This window comes from Felis catus, chromosome D1 (genome assembly GCF_018350175.1).
Source record: "Felis catus isolate Fca126 chromosome D1, F.catus_Fca126_mat1.0, whole genome shotgun sequence".
In the NCBI taxonomy this organism is placed as follows: Eukaryota; Metazoa; Chordata; class Mammalia; order Carnivora; family Felidae; genus Felis; species Felis catus.
In genome coordinates, this window is record NC_058377.1 from 97,075,217 (window position 1) to 97,087,542 (window position 12,326).

General features: G+C 53.9%; 1 protein-coding gene across 6 annotated transcripts in view; it reads left to right on the forward strand.

The window, feature by feature from the left end:
- Nucleotides 1–12,326, forward strand: part of TSPAN18 (tetraspanin 18) — a 188,564-nt gene that overhangs the window by 123,985 nt on the left and 52,253 nt on the right. The window lies entirely within an intron of this gene.

Below are 12,326 nucleotides of genomic sequence, written 5' to 3' on the forward strand. Positions count from 1 at the left end.
CTCCTAGCCCACTTGCTGCGTGATCTTGGACAAGTCACTTCTCCTCTGTCCCTTGGATTCCAGGTCTGTAAAACAAAGAAAACTGAGCTCAGAGGCCTCCAAGGGCCTTTTCAGTTCCTCTGTACTTAGATTCTAATTTGGTTTGTACTAATTAGGAATCGGAGATGATTTAAATTCAATACATATGATCCTTAGTGAGTAAACAATTTGAAATAATTCCTTCCTTTATGACTTCTCAAAGACTCACTCATGAGCAATGAGAACCCAAGCTAAAATCAATAGCTTTTATTTTCCAGAGAGAGAAATTGCCGCTTCCTTGAGCTGCTGGGCATTGCAATTCATTCTTGTATTTTAAAATTTTATGTTTATGTTTATGGACTGCCATTAGGTAATATGGATTCGTCCTGAAGGTTGATTTTTTTCATTAACTTAACTCATTTCACTTATTAGTTCACGTTTATAGCTTGGGTTTAATAAGCGCACGGTGCAGAAGTCATAAAGCGGCCCTTTTCTTTAGCAATATTTTAAAATCAAGACTCTTCTCTGAGTCACCCAGGTTTATTTGCTCATAACGTGCTTCTCGTGTGATTCAAGGCCCAGTACTGTCGATTCTAGCCAACCATTGGACCTTGAGCTTCAGTGTCCTTATGGGGGAAAAGCACCACTCATTAACAAAAGCCACAAATGCTTAAGTTTTAGAAAGAAAGCGTCCCGCCATCACTTTCTGTGCCTAAAGCGCTTCTCATGTTATCAAGTTGAATCCTACGTCTCTGTGAAGTGGCTCAGTGTTTTTTACTTTATAGAGAAGGAAACAGGCCCCGAGAGGTTAAATGACCTGCCTGAGGCCACGAGTTGGTGGCAGTGGTAGAGCCACCAACTTGTAGAGACAAACCCTATGGGTGGAGATCTGCCTTTCCTCCCACACCTGTCTCCCTGGCCTGTCAGCTTCGGGGCCCCCAACCCCACCTCCCTCATACCTTTACCCTCCCACCACCTCTACAGGTCTCTGCCCATCGTCCGTCCATCGCCTCACCATCTGTTTCCACTGCCTGGGCCCCTTCCTGCTTTTCATCTACCTGAAGCACACCTCTGCTCTATGACCATCAGTGGCTCCCCATCGCCTGTGGACAAATTTCACCTTCTTTGGCCTGGCGTTCAAAGACCTTACCCGTGGAACTCCTGCCTTCCCTTCCCACTTCATTTCCCACTCTGCCCCAACAGGAAGCCTTGGCTCATGGTCCTGAATACCCAGCCCACACTTGGGTACCCCCATGCCTTTGCTCACCCTGACCCCTTTGCCCACAGCACCCTCCTGTCATCTTATATTTAAATCTGCCCCCTCCTCCAGGAAGCCTTCCCTGGGGCCCACGTAGGGAGGGACCTCTCCTGCCTCTGAACTCAGAGCTATGTGATGAGCCCTCCTTGTCACCTTGAACCATGAAGACAAGGGCATTGACTTCTCTTCCCGATAACCGTGAGCCTCTTTGAAGGCGTGGTCTGTGCCTCAGTCATCTCTGGCACCCCTGGAGTCCCAGGTACACGGCAGGTGTTCGTTAATGCTCACCAAATGAGTGAATGCTCCTGTTGCTTGTGGCCTCAGGAAAGACAATCCTTGCGTCTTCTCTGTGACTTCCGGGGCCAGCCCAGCGCAAACTTAGGGAAAGACTGCCCAGTTTCTATCACCTGTCGACAGCTCCGCCTCCCTTCCTTCCCACAAGCTTCCTTCTGTCTTCCCAGATTTGTTCCATTCCTTCCAGGTCACCCGTTTTCCTCTTCCCTTCCAACAAAATGTACCCATCCCGGGCCCCGCCTACTCAGCTGACTGCTGCGTGAATGGCCTTCTGGCTTCTGGCAAATGAAATCCGGATACGCTGTTAATCCGGATTGCACGCTGTTGCAATCGTGGCAAAGGAGGCTAGACCCCAGGGGGCTGTAGACCACTCTGTATCTGAGCTGCAGGACCCTCAGTTTTACATGTGAGGAAACTGAGGCCCAGGAGAGGAAAGAAGGGGAGTTACACAAAGGCGTTGTTGGCTAGATTCTCAGTCAAGCCTCCCTTAGGGACTCTCTATTACTTCCTGGGTTATCTTGGCCACTGGGGTTAGAACCACAACCCCATTGGTGGGCACAGCACTTTACCGTTTGCATGCACCTGCCCGTAGGTGGTCATCTCTGCAGCTCAGCGGAATTTCCCTGAGGCTCAGAGAGGCAGGTCACATGTCCCAGTCACAAGGCCAGTGGCTAGTGACAGGGCCAGGGCTGGAAAACAGGGCTGACCTGCCGTCAGCTGGTGTGGTTGCCGGCTTCCCTACCTGCTGGCGGGAGCCCCTTGTGTATCCCGGGCTCCATCTGTAGGCCCTGTGCCCCCGGCCCAAGCAGGCAGCCTGAGCCAAGGGAGAGGCAGCCAAGGGCCGGATGTACCACTGTCCGTGGCGGCAGGGGGTCGGCCTCTGGGCCTGTGGAAGCCAGGGGAAGTGATGCAGGTCAGGCCCAGCTCACAGCCTGGAGAGCAGGGCTTCCTGGGCTGCTGTGGGATGGCCTGGGCCTTCGAGTTACCCACTCCCCAGGCCCGATGGCCCCTCTGCCATGTCCCGCCCCTCTGGCATTTCTGGGCCTGGACTCAGGGCTGGAGCATCATTTAACAAAGACACACACAAGGACAGCGTGTGCACGTTCATACACGGAGCTTCCTTCCCCTCGCCCCAGCCACAATATTGCTCCCCCGCGGGTGCCACCGCGAGCTCGTCTGCATGGGTTCACGACACGCATGATCCTACATTTCTCTAGTTCACATTCCATTTTAAACGGTCTAGACGGCGGGTGGCGGCCCGCGGCGATCAAGGATCCACCCTCCTTCGTCGCGGTCAGACTTGCAGCCCGGGTGCAGGGCAGGGATCTGCCACATGCCGTCAAAATGAGCTGCTCTGAAATTAGCTGTGGGTTCAAATCTAATCTGTGCTATTTAACGGTCATGTGTCTGCCAAGGTACTGAACCGCTCATGAGAGCGCAGTTAGGATCAAATGGGGACATGCACAGGAAGCACTGACCCCAGGACTTTTCCGTCTCACCTCCCGTTCCGCCCTGACAGGCAGCGCTGGCTCAAGGCTCCCCACTTGGGTACCTCGACGCCCTTGCTCACCCCGCCCCACTGCCCACAGCACCCTGTTCTCAATTCCACACACACACACACACACACACACACACACACACACACACACCTGCCCCCTCCTCCAGGAAGGCTTCCTGTGCCTGCTGGGGTCGACCGTGCATTGTCGTCAGGACATTAGAGGAGCAGCCTTACTTTGGCAGCTCCGCCCAGAAGTTACTAGAGCCGGGCTTTCCAGCTGACCGTGAGAGATTGTAGGGACTGCCAGTAGGCCCAACAGCCCGTTTCACAGATGGGGAAACCAAGGCCCCGCCAAGGGGAGCATGTGCCTGGGCGGAGCTAGTGTGGCATTGGAACCGGAGCCCAGGACCCCTGCCTGCAAGACTCAGGGCAGGGGGGTGGAGGGTCCACTGCAGCTGCGTCCTCCTGGGGGTGAAGACCGCCCCCCCCCCGCCCCACCAGGGGTCTGTTCATTGGGTGGGTGGTCTGCTTCTTTCAACACGTTTGAGGGGGGGTGGGTTGGGGTGGAAATGAAACGTGGAGGCTGGGGGTCCCCCAGATGAGCCTCGTCCTCAAGTATGTGTGGCGAAGAGGCCCAGAGAGGCTGGGACACACCGATCATCCCGATGGGGACTGAAGCAGGGCCCGCAGGTGCCACGTGAGTCCACGAGCAAGGCCTCGCTGCGCCTCATGCTGCTAAAACAGTCTCCGTTGTTTCTTGAGGCCAGTTATTTGTTTCTTTACCGTACCCCTTTTGGAGAAAGCCGAGACCGCCACCCCTCCTGGGGAGTTCGCTCCCCCACCCCTGAACGCTCCCCAGTTCTCGCGAGAGCAGAGCGGGCTGCCAACGGGGGGCGTTAGCACTCACCAGCTTGCAGAGCGCTAATGACATTTGCATTTTGCTCGCTGCCGAAATGTGGGCTGGGCGGTGGGGATCCCACGGGGGCACGCGGGGAGCTTGCAGCCCACCCGGAGAGGCAGATATGCGGGGCTGGGACCCCGAGCTGCTCTGTGAGAGGCAGTGAAGAGGGAGGAAGGTGGGGACAGAAGGAATGGATGACCGGGTGGAACTGAGAGTTTTGTCTGCAAGACTCGCCACGGGGACAGAGCAAGCCCCAGTCCGGTGCTCCACCTTGCCGTGCAGCCCCTGACGATATTCTCCTCTGCATCACATCCCTAGCATTTGTTGAGCGAATGCTCTGCATGGCCTTCACAGACTTTAACTGCCTGCAATCCTCGGAGAGAGATGCTATCATTATCCCTGTTTTATAGGCGAGGAGACTGATGCTCTGAGTGGACACCTAACTTACCCAGGGTCCACTTCTGGAAAAAGATTGCCCCAGCATGTGGCCATGATCTACCTGCCTCCAAAGACCATGCTTCTGACCACTGTGGGCATTGACTCTTGCACCTTGTCGGGGTTTGAACACAGCCAGGAAACAATTCTCTGCCCTGGCCTGTGACCAGCATCCGCCTGATGGCATGTGGCCGATCCCTGCCCTGCACCCGGGCTGCAAGTCTGACCGCTACAAAGGAGGGTGGATCCTTGGAGAGAACACCCAGCGGCGAGTCAGGAGAGACGCAGGGTTTAGGCCCCACTCTGCCACCAACTTGCCACGTGACCCTGCACTAGTCCCCGCCTTGAGGCCATTGGTCTGGCTGGATGGAGCATCCCAAGAATGCCTTTTCACATGAGGAAGGATCTTGCCTCCGATGCACTCACACTCTTGTGGAGTTCCCACCCACTCACTCCAGCATATACATTTATGTTTCACATCAAAGCAAACCGCGAAACATTTGTCGAGCTTCCCCGCTCTGCAAAGGGCACGGTGCTAGACACAGTGGGTGTGATGCTTATGTATTTTTATGCAGGGCATACACACACAGGCATATGCATATCTTTGTGTCTCAGTCTCGCTTCCATGCGAGTTCAGCTGGGACCTCTATCCTGATGCATGATCCCAGGTTCCTGCTGTCTTTGCCCCATCCCACAGCCCCCTTGGGATCCAGAGAGCATCTCAAACAAAAAGACACGTCCGGCAGTGGGAGCTGATGAGATCTCCCCGGACCAGGCAGTTAGGGCTGATGTGCTTGTCTCTGACAGGTGGGCATCTCCTGGACAGCCCAAGCTTGCAGTGGCCGGGGCTTCTGACTCCGTCATCAGAGCAACTTGAAACCCTTGACTTTGGCGTCCAGACACGGGCCCAGTACTTTTCCAGGCCTCCCAATGCTTGCCACCCAGGTAAGGGAGGTCAGGCTTGCTCAGCACCGGGTTCTATGCTGCGCCTGTTGTCGTCGCTAATAGAAACCATGAGCAGGGGCACCTGGTCATTCTGTATCACAGTGTCCTCTTTTATACCCTTCCAGAGCAGGAGAGCCCAGTGGCTCAGGCTCTAAAGTCCAGCAGACCTGGGTTCAAATTCTGACACCACCAATTACTGGCTGCGTGGACCTTGGGCAGTTGTCTCGTCAACCTTTCTGTATCTCAGTTTCCCCATCGGTCAAACCAGGAAGGAAGAGCACCCACATTCTGGGTTTGTGAAGATGAAATCTAGGAAAAGGGCTTAGAACAGGATGGACACAGAGTAAGCTCCGAATTCAAGAGACGGTAACTGTTCCTAAGGGTACTCCTGTGCTCATGACGATCCGAAATGAGTTCGTCATCGTCTGTCTCCTGCCAGAAGGTGGAGTCCATGAGGGCAGGGGTTTGTCTGCCTCATTCTTAATTGAATCCCCAGGTCCCAGCACTGTAAACGGCCCCCTGCTTTTTTTCAAGTTCATTTATTTTTAAGAGAGAAATAGAGAGGCAGAGGCAGAGAGAGAATCCCAAGCAGGCTCCACACTGTCCATGTGGAGCCCAACGCGGGGCTCAAACTCATAAACCCTGAGATCATGACCTGAGCCAAAATCAAGAGTCAGACGCTTAACCGACTGAGCCACCCAGGCATCCCTGGCCTTTATTTGTTGAATGGATGAATGTATGAAGGTGTTTTGCCTATTTTATACAGAACCCGCAGGACAAGTCCTTGAAGGTCCTTGCATTAGTCTGGATATGAGTTTGGTTGTGTGTGACAAAACCCCTAATGATAGTTCCTTCAATGAGAAAGAGGTTGATTTTCCTCTAAGTAAAATTGTTTGTTTTTTTTTTCATTTTTTTAAATGCTTATTTATTTTTGAGAGAGAGAGGGACAGAGCATGAGCAGGGGATGGGTGGAGAGAGAGGGAGACACAGAAACCGAAGCAGGCTCCAGGCTCTGAGCCGTCAGCACAGAGCCCGAAGCAGTCGCGAACTCATGAACCGTGAGATCATGATCTGAGCTGAAGTCGGATGCTCAACAACCTGAACCACCCAGGCGCCCCGTCTAAGTGAAATTCTGAGCTAAGAAGATTTTTCCACACAAAACTGTTAGAGGCCCAGCTTCCTCTGTCTTGTGGTTTCACCATTGCTGGTCTGCGTGATCCACGATGGCCCATGACAGCCTCTTTGTTCTACTCAGCAAGAAGGAGGAAACCACAGAAGGAGAGGGTGCCACTTCCTTTAAGAGGGCGCCCATGTCGCTTCCATTCACACCCCATCGGCCGGAGTGCAGTCATTCTATAGCACACTTTGCTGCAAGGGAGGCTGGGAATTACAGGCTTCATTCTGGGTGGCCATCTGCCCAACTGCCATTCTATTTCGAAGGAAGAAGGGCAACACGGATACTGGGGGACCCTCCACCTTGCCCGATAAGATGACCCACCCCTTTTCTTCCCCCTCCCTCTCCGCTCCCTCCCTCTGGCAACCGGTGATCTTTTGAGCGTCCCCAGACTTTTGCCTTTTCCGGAACATCATAGAATCGGAATCATAACTGTAGGTAGCCTTTCAGATTGGCTTCTTTCACTTAGCAATATGCGTTTGAATTTCCTCCATGTCTTTTCATGATTTGATGGCTCGTTTGTTTTTATTGCTGAATAACATTCCATTGAATGTACCCTAGTTTGTATATGCGTTCACTTACTGAAGGTTGTCCCGGTTGCTTCTGATTTTAGGCACTTATGAACAAAGGTGCTATATGTTCATATGCAGGTTTTTGTATGGGCCTAAGCTGTACCCAGTTGGGTAAACACCTAGGAGCATGTTGGCTGAACTGTATGGTTGAGACCATATGTGGCTTTTTAAAAGACCACCAAACTGCCTTCCAAAGTGGCTGCAGCATTTCGCATTCCCCGCAGCCTCTGCCCAGGGCAGGTCTCCCTGAGACCGTGGACCAAAGCCCCGGGGTGACTCTTCCTGCTCCAAGATCAGGGGTGGCTGCATTCCGGGACCCTCATTCATCGTGTAGGGTCTGTCTCCCCTACAAGAACCCAAGGTCAGCGAGGCAGAACAATGAGGAGAGGGGACAAAGCGAGTGGATCTGGGCCAACGTTAGATCAGCCAAAACACAGCCCAAGGGGGAGTCAGGGGGCTGGAGAGGCTGGGGTGCAGATGGCCTGTGGCCAGTGCTTGAGTCTGAGGGCCCCTGGGCTCAACTGGGGAAGGTGGGAGCTGCTGCCCAGGTCAGCAAGAACCAGGGATGGGCCAGAAATGATGGCTGGCTGCAGGGGAGACCAGGGCAAAGGCTGAACCGAGGTCAGATGCCACATCAGTTGGGAGCCAATCCTCAACTCCAAACCTGATTAGGCGAGACAAAGCGATTTATTAGCTTTTTATTGGTTTCCAATATATTGACAGTTTGGGGCGTGTTTATGGGTGTCCAAGGCAGAGCCGAATCCAAGGTTCAAATGATGCCCATGTCTGTGCCTTCTGCTTTCCTCCTTGTGGGTTTCCATCCCTGGCACCCGGGCCCGGTGGGGTGGCAGGGCAGTGGTGAACAGACAGCTCAGGACTGACATCCCACTCATTTCCAAGCCCGGGGAAGGAGAGCTTCTTTCTCCCAGGATGTCCAGCCGAAGTTCCAGAGCTGAAGCTTATTGGCTGGTCTCAGGGCACATGCCCGTCTCTGACCAATTACTGAAACCGGGGTGGGGGCGGGTGGGAAGAGAGAATGTGCTGATTGGCCAGACTAGGTCAGAGTCGATGGCCGGTGGGGCAGCATGTGTTATGGGGGGGGGGGGGGGGGGGGCGGGCGTTGGCCTGAAATTGGGAGAGGGCTGGAACCCCAAAGGGAAAACCCGGGTGCTATTTTCAGAAGGAGGAAGGAATGCTAGGGAGACAAAACAACAGGTGAGCCTATTGGTGCCATGGCAGGGCCTGGGGGACACGGAGGAAACGGGAATGCTGATTTGTCCCAAACGGTCCCTCCTGTAGTTTGCAGGAGAAGGGTGGCCTTGCTCTGACAGGTGCACCTGGGTTTCTGTGGATCTGGTATCTGAAAGCCTGATTTATGCACCTACAGTCCCACACTCACACGCACTCACACACACAGTGTACCTCCAGGTGATGCTTCGCGTTCCAGAGGGATTGGCCCCAAACGTCCCTCCCATATGGAGTTGCTGTGCACTGGAGAAGCCACCCCACTCTTTCAGCCACCCCATATCCTGCTGCCTTGGTTTCCCCTCTACTTGCTGGGAGGACCTTTTCCTTCCTCCCCCGACTCCCTCGTGGCTGGGGATAGTTTCTTGAGCCACTTTAGGGTTTATTTGCCCCAAATGGGCTCCCAGAAGCCCTGGGCCTACGAAGACCCCCTTCTCAGAACAACTGCAGCCCAGCCCTCAGATGCACTGAGGCGTCTCAGCGGAGAGGCAGGGCTGACTGAGCAAGGACCCCATCTCTGTGGAACCCAGGGGCCTCCGTGGGGCTCCAGGGAACATGGGAGCAGGCCGGCCTCTCGGCTTTCGCTGACGTCCACCGTGGCAGCTCTGTTATGCATTTAGGGTGCGGTGTATGATCTCATTTGAAAGAAGATTGTTCTGTAGGAAAAAGATTGAAAACCGCAGCATATGATGCCTCCTCCCAGACAACTGTGGCCAAGTGCTTTTTATGTTCTGTCCTTTGTTTGATTTTGGTCAACCACAAACCTCCTTGCCCTTCACCGGTGTGTGTGTGTGTGTGTGTGTGTGTGTGTGTGTGTGTGTGTCTCTCTCTCTCTCTCTCTCTCTCTCTCTCTCTCTTCTCCGTCTCTTGCCTGTGGATTCTGCAGCTCTGACTCACCACATAGACCAGCTCAGTGTTCAGCACTATCCTGCCTTATATGGTGTGCTCAGTGCTGCTGGGTCAATGAGTGTTAATTCATTTCTTCAGCCAGTGACTATTGTGTTCTCATCATGTGCTGGACCTGCTCTACTTGCCAGGGATAGAGAGTGAGCAAAGCTGAAAGGTCCCCGCCCTCCCCTCTGGGAGAGCCCCTGAGGGCAGGACCCTTCCTCCGGGTGTCTTCCCCCTCATCCCCCCCACACCCCTTGTCCAGGGTTTCGTTCATTGCTGAGCCATAGTTGAACTTGGTGAAAGTCTACGAGTTGATTATTTTCCACGCTATTTTCCAGAGCCCCCACTGACGCTGCAGAGATTCTAGAATGGCTTGGTCCTCACCCGGTAGGACTTACAAGACACAGCTTGCCATAGGTCCTGGAGAGGGACGGGGGCGACGGTTAGAGATCTGTGTGCAGACCCGGTGGGGGGAGGTGCACAAGTAACCGGAAGGAATTGGCCAGCCTTCACTCCGGTTGTACCTTGCTCATTCAGCCTCTCAAGGGGCTCCCGGCCAGTTATAAGGAGATAGACATGAGAGCAAAGACATACAAGGTAGGGAATAAGAGAGTCCAGAGCAGAATTATAAAAGAAGGCTTGTAGGTTCCAAGGCCAGTGATCCAGAGGTCACTTCCGGGTGGGGACGGTGGTGAGGAGTCCGGGAATGCAGAGCATTCCAGCTGGGCTTCGAAAATTGGGGTACCGGACAGGCAAGGATGCCAGGAAGGAGCAAACAGTGAGAGTGAAAGCCTGGAGGTGGGAGCCTAGGGCTTGGAAGACTGTGCCAGGCAGGAAACAGGATGGACGCGGACAGCTTCTTCCCTGCTGGCCTCCAGGCTTGGCTGCGTGCAGGTCCGTGGCCATCCTCGAATCTGCCTTTAAACGACAGCCCGGGTTTGGAGTCAAGTGGCTCTTCCATTTTCCTTTTTTCCCCTCCATCCTCAGGAAGGGGAGTTGCGGAGGGGCCGTTCAGAAGAAGGGACCCAAAGTAATGGATCCCCCCAACTCCAAGGTTCTTAATGGAACGGAGAAACCGTATTCACCTGTAACTTCCCAAGTCACGACAGAGCCTGGGCTGGAAGTCAGAAGACTTGGGTTCTTGTCCCAGCCCTGCCACGGATGTCCTCAGCTTCCCTGTCCTGTACTTTGTCGTTTGTGAAATGGGTGGGGGGGGGGAGCTCCCAGCCTTAGACCTTTAATTCTAAGTCAGACCTCGGTGCACATCCCAGCTCTGCCAGTAGTATGGCCTTGGCCCTCTGAGCCTCGGTTTTCTCATCTGTAAATTGGGGATAATGACACTACGCATCTCACAGGACGGATGTGGAGATTCCATGAGGTCACTAAAGGAGATAAAGCGCTCACCAGCTTGTCCACCAGAGGGTCAGTACTGAGTGATAGCACTCATGCTGTGGGTGTTCTTACTATTTAGATTTTCAGTTTTATGACTCTGGGAGGAATCCTCAGTAGAGTCTTTGGTATGTAGGTGCCTTTGGGCAGCTTAAGTCCATGTCCCCCAGATACAGTGATCAGGACAAGTCACACCCCTCCCGTGGGGGAGAACTGCCTTCCTCAAAATTACATTTATTCACTCAAATATTTCCTGAAGACCTGCTGTGTGCCTGGGCCTCTGAGAGCTGAACGGGACACCCAAGCTCCCTGCTCTCAGCAGCTCAGGCTGCCGCAAAGCGTGCTTTGTACCTCCAGCTGGCCCCGCCGACACCGTTGGCCAAGGGACCTCACGCCATGCATGGTGCGCTCAGCTCTGCAGGCTGGAACCCTGGGAGAGATCCCACCTGTCTCCCCGGCTCCCGGATCTTTCCTACCCTCTCCCTTTCCATCTTGGGGCAAAGGCTTGGGTGAAATGCCAGAGAACCCAGTGCAGTTAACTGGCCTGGGACCGGAGAGACCGCTTGGATTGCCAAGCCCTGGTTCAGCGTTATGCAAACTAAGTGCTTTGGAGAAGAAGAGTGGCTTGCCCCCGGGCACGGAGTGCAGGGTTGTGTCTCATTCATTCCCCTGTTGATGTCTGTTTGGATCTCCGACTGCAAGAGCTTTTGGAAATTTGCAGAGGAAGCAGAGCAGATTGGAAGGCCCTGAGGGGTCCAATCTGCCCTGTGCTCACCTGGTCCTTTCTGGGTGGTCGTGGGCCTCTCGCCCTCTCCGGTTGCCAGGATCCGGCAGAGAGCCGGGCACGCAGCGCCTTCAGTCAGTGGCTGGTGAGTGGACGGGCAGATGGACAGGCGGCAGTGGGCTCCCCGTAATACATGCTTTCTTAGCCTCGGTCCAAGTTTCCAAGGTGGTTGGAGACACCAGGCTCCGGCTTTGTTTCTGATTTTGGTTCCTGGGCAGTCGCGGTGGTTTTCAAGTCACAGGGCGGACTCAGAACAAGTGGTTTTTGAGCTCGTCGATCTCTGAGTTGCAGTTTCAGGAGGCAGCGCGGCGCGCGCACCCTGATCGAGGGTGGAGCTTGCTCCCTGACACTCGAGAGTTTAGAGCCCTGCTCCAGGGCTGGGTGACCTCGGGCATGTCACTCAGTCTCTCGCAAATTCAGTGTCCTCATCTAGAAAATGATAGCACTAATAGCATCCAACACAGAGGGCTGTGATGAGCTTAGATTAAATAATGGGGATAAAAACACAGAGCCGAGCTCTGGGCACATGGCAAATGTACCAGGATGATGGTGATGTATTTAATGACCCCTTAGGCTATTTGTTGCATAGACTTCTCTCTTCCAAACCGATTTTTGCATACGGCTTTGCATTTTTCAGACAAAAAAAGTATTTTGAAAAGTTACTGCTACGGAAGTAATACGTGGTCCTTAAAAATTCAAATGATCCAGGAGGATTTAAATTAAAAAGCAAATGCCTCATCCACCGCCAGCCAGTTCCTTCCCTTGCCTAGCGTGCAGCTTCCCAAGTCTGGAACTCTCCTCCCTTTTTCTTCTCCCCAGGAGCAGGGGACAAGTGTGCAGTCAGGTGAGGACAGCGATCAGGTGGCTGTTGTGTTGAATTGCCGTCCAGGCCAGAAGTCCAGGCCTCAGTGGTCCCACTGGA